This window comes from Octopus bimaculoides, chromosome 17 (genome assembly GCF_001194135.2).
Source record: "Octopus bimaculoides isolate UCB-OBI-ISO-001 chromosome 17, ASM119413v2, whole genome shotgun sequence".
NCBI classification, from domain to species: Eukaryota; Metazoa; Mollusca; class Cephalopoda; order Octopoda; family Octopodidae; genus Octopus; species Octopus bimaculoides.
In genome coordinates this window covers 33411580-33420351 of record NC_068997.1, presented here as the reverse complement: position 1 = coordinate 33420351, position 8772 = coordinate 33411580, and positions in this window count along the sequence as shown.

The following is an 8772-nucleotide window of genomic DNA, read 5'->3' as shown; positions in this document are numbered from 1 at the left end:
TCGTTATACACTCTGACCTCAAGGCTATCTTCAGCACATCAGAATAACTTTGAATAATGAGGATAAAATGAGAAAGACGACTGTTCGGTTTTGATGGCAATACATTTGATATTATGTTCACATTGATGTGTAAACACAATGATTTCCTGCATTAATAGAAATTTGTATGAAAGTACTTGACCGCCTCTTAATTTAAAACTGAAGATAAAAACTCAATACTGTGAAAAATTTAATTCAGCGCTCTACCGATTCTGATCCTCCACAACCGTCTCCAATCTATCATCATAATAGACACAACAACAACAATAACTGTAGCAAAAACATTAACCTCAACAACTGCAATCATTACAACAGCCAACAGTAACAACTTCAACAGCTAAAATGACTACTATATTGGGTCATCCCATAAATAATGCGGTTTCTTCAATTGCATGAACTAAAAGACGGAGGGGGACCGGATAGACTACTTGCACCAACTTGCTATCAAAGCAAGTAGTAATTTTACCTTTGTCCTTATTCTTAGTGCAAGTTTTGAAGAGTGCAGTTCGATTTTAACAGTTATTTTTTTTCAAAGCTATAATGGAAGTGACAAAGGAGCATATTCAGCATATTTTGCTTTATGAGTTCAATAAAGGCAACAGCGCAACGGAAAATGCGAGGAATATTAATGCAGTACATGGGGATCGGACAATAATTGTAAGCCAGTGTCAACGGTGGTCTCAGAAATTCCGAGCTTGAAACTACAGCATAGAAGACGAGCCTCATCCTGGAAGATCTAGAAGAGCTCGACGAGAACGTCCTGCAAACCCTGGTGGAACAAAATCCCATTTTAACTGTTGAAGAACTAGCAGAGAAGCTTGGATTTGGTCATTCAACCATTCATCGACACCTGCGTGCCATCGGAAAACGACTATTTTTGGTTTCAAGACGAAAGGTGTTCTTCCATCAGGATAATGCTCGGCCAAATACAGCGAGGATGACATCCCAAAGGCTGGAGCAGTTTGAATGTGAAACGATGCCCCATCCACCTTATTCGCAGGACATTGCCCCATCTGATTATCACTTATTCCGCAGTCTTCAAAATCATTTTGACGGAAAAAATATGAATTCTGCAGAAGTCAGAAGAGTGATGGAGGAGTATTTTTCGTCACGGGTGAGTGAATTTTGGAAGAGGGGCCTTGCAAGACTACCAGATAGATGAAAGAGCATTGTAAAAAATGAAGGAGAGTATATTTTAGATTAAAAAAGAACTTCATTTATCTTAATTTTGAAAAGTAAAAGAAGTATAAAATAACCGTATTATTTATAGGATGACCCAGTATATGCAGCGTGTTCTCACATATGTAAGATAGTGAACTGAAAACTCAAATTCATTAAAATTATCTTAGAGATGTTTAAATCTAAAATTAACTTCTAAAACTAACTGGCAAGGTGATTTTCCCTCAGTCACAGTGTTGATATTCAAAAGCAGCAATCTATTACAACCTTTCTATTTCTGTATATAAGTTCAATCTGAGCAGAATGTGCTTCACTTAGGATGTGGAACACGTCAGAAACATGTCCATTAACTTCAGTGGTTGATTTTTAAGATCAGTTGTATTGTTGAAATTGTCCAAAACTTTCGAGCAACCGATCTTATTGAAGTTGCCTCTCTTGTTTGTTGTTTTAAGCACTCCTAGTGGAAGTATTTATCTGTTAATTGCGTGGATAACCTCAGTTCATCGACATTTTCTACTAGCCTTATTACGTATACGAAACGCCGTTGTATTTGGAATTTGAAGTATTCAGAACGGTTCCAGGAGGTATTTTTGTAAAACATATTAGCTCTTTCATCTATGTCTAGCAGGTAACTTTTTAAAAAATAACTTTGTCAGAAACAGAAAGACAGCACCTATGAAAATACTTTACAAGACTTCGAGATCGATGATCATAAAAAGAGGAAGAAGCCAGAAATGAAAGCTTGTAACAGAGGTAGCTCAGGGTCATGTGGTGGTGCTGTCTTGGCGATCAATGTAGTCTACCACCCAAGAAAAGGCACTCTACATACGACGAGTTCCTTACCGCCACCATTTCAGATTCTATCTTTGAATTTTCACTCAGAAGGCATTAATAACAGTTCCTGCAATATGGTTTCATCGGTGCGTGGTTGAGAAGGCTGTGATTTCAGGTTCTATTGTACAGCATTGCCCCTTGGGTTGACCAGTGATTGTGGTAAACGAAAACTATGCATACACATACAACATATATACATACATACATACATACATACATACAGTAACACCGATCATCAAAGCAGTTTATCATGGACGAATAGCTGGATTACTACTTGCCACTTTCAAGTGTAAGCGTTTGCAATCCAGGAACAGGAAATATCAACCGAGAACCTGATGCACAAAAGAGATAGAGATGAGGGAAAAGCCGTAAAATGTGACAACTACTGCAGACATCGTGGAGTTAACACTGAAAATATCACCCACATCATAAGCAGTTGTCCGAAAATGTCATCACAGCGATATCTACCGATGAGACATGACGTTGTAGCTAGGACACTCTACAATGAAATCCGTCGGAATGATAATCTCGAGGACAAAGAAATAAAATCCAACAATATGGTAGAAGCCATAGCTACTCATAATAAAAAAAGAATACTGGTGGAATGTACCAGTTAAGGCCCCAATAAAATGTAAACACAACAGACCTGACATAATGATTTGGGATAGAGAAGAGAAACTGTGCACAGTTGTGGAAATTAGCTTCCCAGCGGATGTTAACATAAAGATGAAGAAAAAGAGAATACCTATGCTAAACTATTGAGAAATCTGCAGTTATTCTATCCAGATTACAAGTTCAGATTTATACCTGTAATTATTGGGGTCCTGGGATATGTAACACTGCCTAAATACCAATCTTGAGAAATTAGGTTTCTCAAAATCAGAAAGGAGAAAGCTAATTCGAAGACTACAGAGCCAATTCATCACTGGAACTATAAAAACCAGTAAAACTTTCCAGAAGTTTATCATTTAAATATATATGAGCATGTCTAGATATGTAACTATATGCATGAGAATACATACATAAAATTTGCACATACATACATACATACATACATACATACATACATACAAACAAAAATACCCTGTTGTTGATGTCGAAATTCCAATGAAGGAAGTTTGGATCTAGGTTAGAAACCGGTTCTTTCTGAATTGGCAAGAAAACTCGAAATAAACTGAATAATGACATACATACATAGATGCACACATACATGCGTTCATGCATACGTTCATACTTACATGCATACATACGTACATGCATACGTACTAGTTCATATTATCACACATTCACATGCATCTCGCCGGTTGGACGGCGTCTGTTATATCCTAAACTCCGATGAGTCCTGAATCAACTGCTGCTACAACCCCGACGAAAAAACTCGCATTGACTTTGAAACATAAGGTAGCTCACTCTGACCCCAAATGCGCTGAATAGCTTTTGGACTTGCAGGCAAATGTGTCCTAAGTCGTCTTATGGTCAAGTCTCGCTGCTTTTACTACTACTACTACTACTACTACTACTACTACTACTATGCACGCATGTGCATATGCGTATATGTCATTCGCCAATGTAACATGATGTAAACATCGGTGAAAAAAACTATTAGTTTACAAACAATGCCCCTTGAGATATTTTTTGTGTATCGAATTAGACACTCTTTTGCCACTTTCACTGGCAGAAAATACCGTCAACTAGAAACTGGCAGTTAATTTGTATCAAGGTTTAAAATACCTTGTTATAAAATATTTAAGATAATGTGTATACATTGTTTGGCAATAATGTAACTAATTATACACGCCTTTAAATGGGAGAAGACACAGAGAGAAGAGATAGTTATGAGATCGGGAGTGTTGCATGTTGGAGAGTAACTGTTGTGTTAGATGTGGATTAAGCTGTCTGTGTGGGTGGCAGTTGCATCAATCTAGGTGTATGGACATCACTTTAACATGAATCTCCTATGGAGAGGGACGCAGAGGAGTGCTTACCTTTGCGACATAGTGTTCGCCATGTCATAGTTGTGATTTCACTATGAAATGCTATTGTAGACTTGTAGTCACTGTGTGTTGTAAGGAGGGTGTAATGTTACGACGAGTGGGGTGTGTAATATTGCAGTAAACTGTATTGATGCAACAACAGAAGTAATAACAACAAAAATAACAGACAACAGTTGTAATGATAGCAACAAGAACACCAATTACATCTTTATATTCGAAGATAGCAAAAACAACAGCTACAACCACAAAATAACCCCCCCCCCCACCATTTCCTCTCATATCTCCGCCCCCTCTTCCCTCCCACTCGTCTCACTCTACATATGACCGAAATATGATGTCATTTTTGATAGATGACCTTTTGAAAAACGCACCAGTTGCCATGCCAACGCTGCGTCGTTTCGATCTTGTTAACTTATTTATTAATTATTTATTATAGTTATCATCGCCAACAGCTTTTTAGGCGCAATACAGACGTGCATGCATACAAATACTCTACACACACTATACATATAGACTTAAGATACATTATATATTATATATTATATAAGTATATATGTATATGTCTCTCCCTCTCCTCTCTCTCTCTCTCTTTCTTATGTACATACATACATACATACATACATACACACATACATACATACATACACACATGCACACATACATACATACACACACATACATACATACATACATACATACATACTTACTTACATACATACATACTTACATACATACATACATACATACTTACATACACACATACATACACGCATGCACACATACATACATACATATAGTTTATGTAGTTTGTGTATTTTGTGGTGCAAAAACAAATTGCTCAATGCATATTTGTGTAACAAGTGTAAAGAATCGGATGCATATACAAGCACATTCGTAGAGGAGGAGTATATATATATATATCACATATGCATATATATTTTATTATATACTTAAATGTATATATATGCATTATATATAAGCAGATTTTATACACCTACAAATGTTTATAAACACCTACACACATACGCTTATTGATAACTTAAACATGGCTACTAAGACAGCATACACATGTAAATATGTATGGACTCATATGTACATACGCCGTCATTGTGAAGTTAAATACAAGAAGTGGTTCCATTGTTGCTGAAAGTGTACAGTAGCGCAGAGGGGTATTTCGAGGAGACAATCTCTCTGTGATGTTGTTTATATTCTCAATAACCCCACACCCTCTCCTTTTTGTTAAGGAAATCTGAAGGATACGCAATTTGCTCAAAGGAAGATAGAAACGCTATCCTAATACAGTTCTTCTTTGAGTATGATCTGAAAGTATATTCTAAGAATATAAATAGTACGAAGAAAAGTGTTGGCCTTGTTACGGCAGTTTCAAAGGTTACAAGGATAGAGTTTATCCAGAATAATTGTTCTTGTATAGTTATAAAACGAGGCAGAGAACTGTGAGAGAACCACAAGCCCTTTTAGCTACATTTCCATTAATAGCAAGACTATTTCTCCGATATCTAGAGGAATACTACAGCTACTTAGGGATAGATGAAAATATTTTCTATGTTGAAACCTGTAGAAAGGAACACGAAACTAATGAATGTAACACCAGAATAAAGAAATATAGTCTTCAGAACTCTTTGCATACAAATATATGTGCATTTGTGTACGAGCGATTCACAGGCGTATGATTATGCATATATATATACATATATGTGTGTATGTACACGAATGTGTACATGTAAATATAGGGTGTGTTGGTGTACCTACGTATATATGTATATACAAATGTGTGTATTAATTGTTATAACTTTATAGGTACTATTATGTCTAGTTTTTATATTCTTCGCACACTTATACTTATATCAATTCGTACACTTGTCTCTGTATATTGGAATACATATGTATGCGGTATTGATATGGGTTTCTGATTTAGGTTTTGCAGCAATTTGTGGAGGAGAGCGTTAATCGATGCTGTCGAATACAGAACTTGGCTGATACTTTATTTTATTGACTCTGGAGAGATGTAAGACAAATTTAGCCTCAGCAGGATTTGAACTTAGCATATAAAGAGCCGGAAAAAATAGTGGCTTCAAATTTTGGCACAAGGCCAGCAATTGTGGGGGAGAGTGCACGTCGATTACATCGATCCCAGTACTCAACAGGTACCGAGAGGGTGAAAGGTGGCATTTAAACTCAGAACTGGCGCGGTTAACGATTCTGCCAGTTCGCCGCCGTAAAGCCTGAATAAATATTGGTTTGAAATTTTGGAACAAGATCAGGAAGTTCGGTGGTGGGGTGGTGCAAGTCGATTACATCGACCCTTGTACTCAACTGGTACTTATTTTATCAACCCTGAAAGGATGAAAGGCAAAGTCGGTCACGGTGAGGGCCGGAACAAATATTGCAAGACATTTTTTGGGGTGTTCTACTAGTTTGCTACCATGCCATGCAACATTGATAATAAAAACCCATAACACGTACTAGTTTACACATAGATGTACATGTTTGTGGTTGTATCGGTACACGTCATTCTGTATAGAACCATTAAACATATATACATATAAATATATAAGACCTTTATACGGCTTTCATGTTTAACAACGAACACAAAAGTAAAGTCAAGAACGACAAGATATAACGATGGAGGATTGAGCTATCCTGTTTCAAATACGATGTCGTTCATCGGCCGGGTAAGGAGAATAAAGTTGCAGATGTCTTTTCCCGGGGTTATTGCGCATCTTATACCCCCATGGACCTTAAACGGCTCCACGATTCCTTGTGCCATCCAGGCACGACGCAATTGCTCCATTTCGTGCGGTCAAAAAATCTACCATTTTCTACTCATGACGTAAAATCTGTCATGTCCCACATGTGTCGAACTGAAGCCTAGATTTTTGTGCCTCCGACAGCCAAATCGGTGAAGGCCACTCAGCCGATCGAGAGATTAAGTATAGACTGGAAGGGTCCACTCCCATCCGCTCATCACAACAAATATTTACAAATTTCGATGGATTTTCTTGCTTTCCATTTGAGTTCTTATGTTCAGATAGATCAGCCGCTCCTGTTATTTATTGTCTCTGCCAACTATTTTCGATTTTTGGACTCCCTTCTCTAATCTATTCTGATCGCGGCGCCAGCTTCATGTCAGCTGAACTGAGATAATTCCTCCATGATAAAGGCATAGCAACCAGCAGGACGACCCCATACAATCCAGCGGGTAATGGCCAGGTCGAAAGGCTCAATTCAACCTTATGGAAAGCCATTACTTTGGCGTTGAAGTCTAAAGGATTGAGTGCGAGTCACTGGCAGCACGTACTCCTTGATGCTCTGCACTCTATTTGCTCCCTACTCTGTACGGCCACTAACACCACGCCTCACGAGAGACTGTTCAGTTTTTACCGCCACTCAACTTCTGGGACCTTACTACCAGAATGGCAAGTGAAGGGTGGATCTGTGCTCTTCAAGAAACAATAGCGGTTCTCAAAATATGATCCAGCGGCAGGAAAGGTTGAATTACTTGAATGCAATCCACAGTACGCCCATGTAGGCTTATCGAGCGGCAAAGACGAAACGGTTTTGTTGAAACATCTGGCTCCGGCGGGAAATACGCGATTTTCTGATACACCGACCAAGCTTGATACTTCATCGTGCAACCAGGAACTTGTGAACAATCTCGAAGCGGAAACACCAGCAGTTGAAACTGGAACCAGTAGTATCGATCCTGAAGAAGAAGCTAACAGCTCAAAACTCGATAATCCTGAGCAATCAAAAGGTCAACAGCATCTACACTCATACAATTTGAGAAACCGAAAGGCTGGTCAACATCATCTACATTCATACAACTTGCGAAATCAAAAGACGTAAACTATCCGGAATATTGTAATACCCCATGTTATATTTTGATGTCTAAGAACTTTACGAACTCACCCGGTAGTACTTAGATTCTTCAGTGGGGTAGAATGTGGTAATAATTACTGATATTATTACTATAACTGTACATGTTATATTCGCTACTGTTAATATTACTACAGTCAGTTGAAAACGAAGCTTTGGAATGAAAACGAAGCTTTAAAATGAAAATGAGGCTTAGAAAATGTATTTGAACATGGCTGTTTGCTGACCAGTCAGGTTCATGATTAAAGCTGTACTCTCGTTCTTAGAAGGGTAAAGCCTACTTACAGCCAATCTTCACAGCCTCCTGTATTATCAAAATTGAGAATTGGTACACTATTACAGAGACATCGCCAATTATATTGTCGATGTATGAAAGTTCTATGAGGGAAGCAAAACTTTATTGCAAAAATTCATCTTCTATAGCGAACAATCAAACTTCTTGATTTCACCGTCAACAAAAGTAATGTATGCTTCTCTTAGAGAGAAGTGGTCAGAGTGTCTAGCTTCTTATCTATGTAGGAGTTTATGACTGAGGAATATTTTTGGTCAGTTGACTAGAGTTAATCAAACTTTTTATCAACGAAGTTAGCCAGTCGGCTCTATCTATCTATCTATCTATCTATCTATCTATCTATCTATCTATCTATCTATCTATCTATCTATCTATCTATCTATCTATCTATCTATCTATCTATCTACATGTGTGTGTTTACATATATATGTGTATGAATGTGTGTATGTGTATTTGTGTTTGTATATACAGGTATTTGTGTGTGCGTTTATATGCATGTGTTTCTGTACACACACACGCACACACACACACACGCGC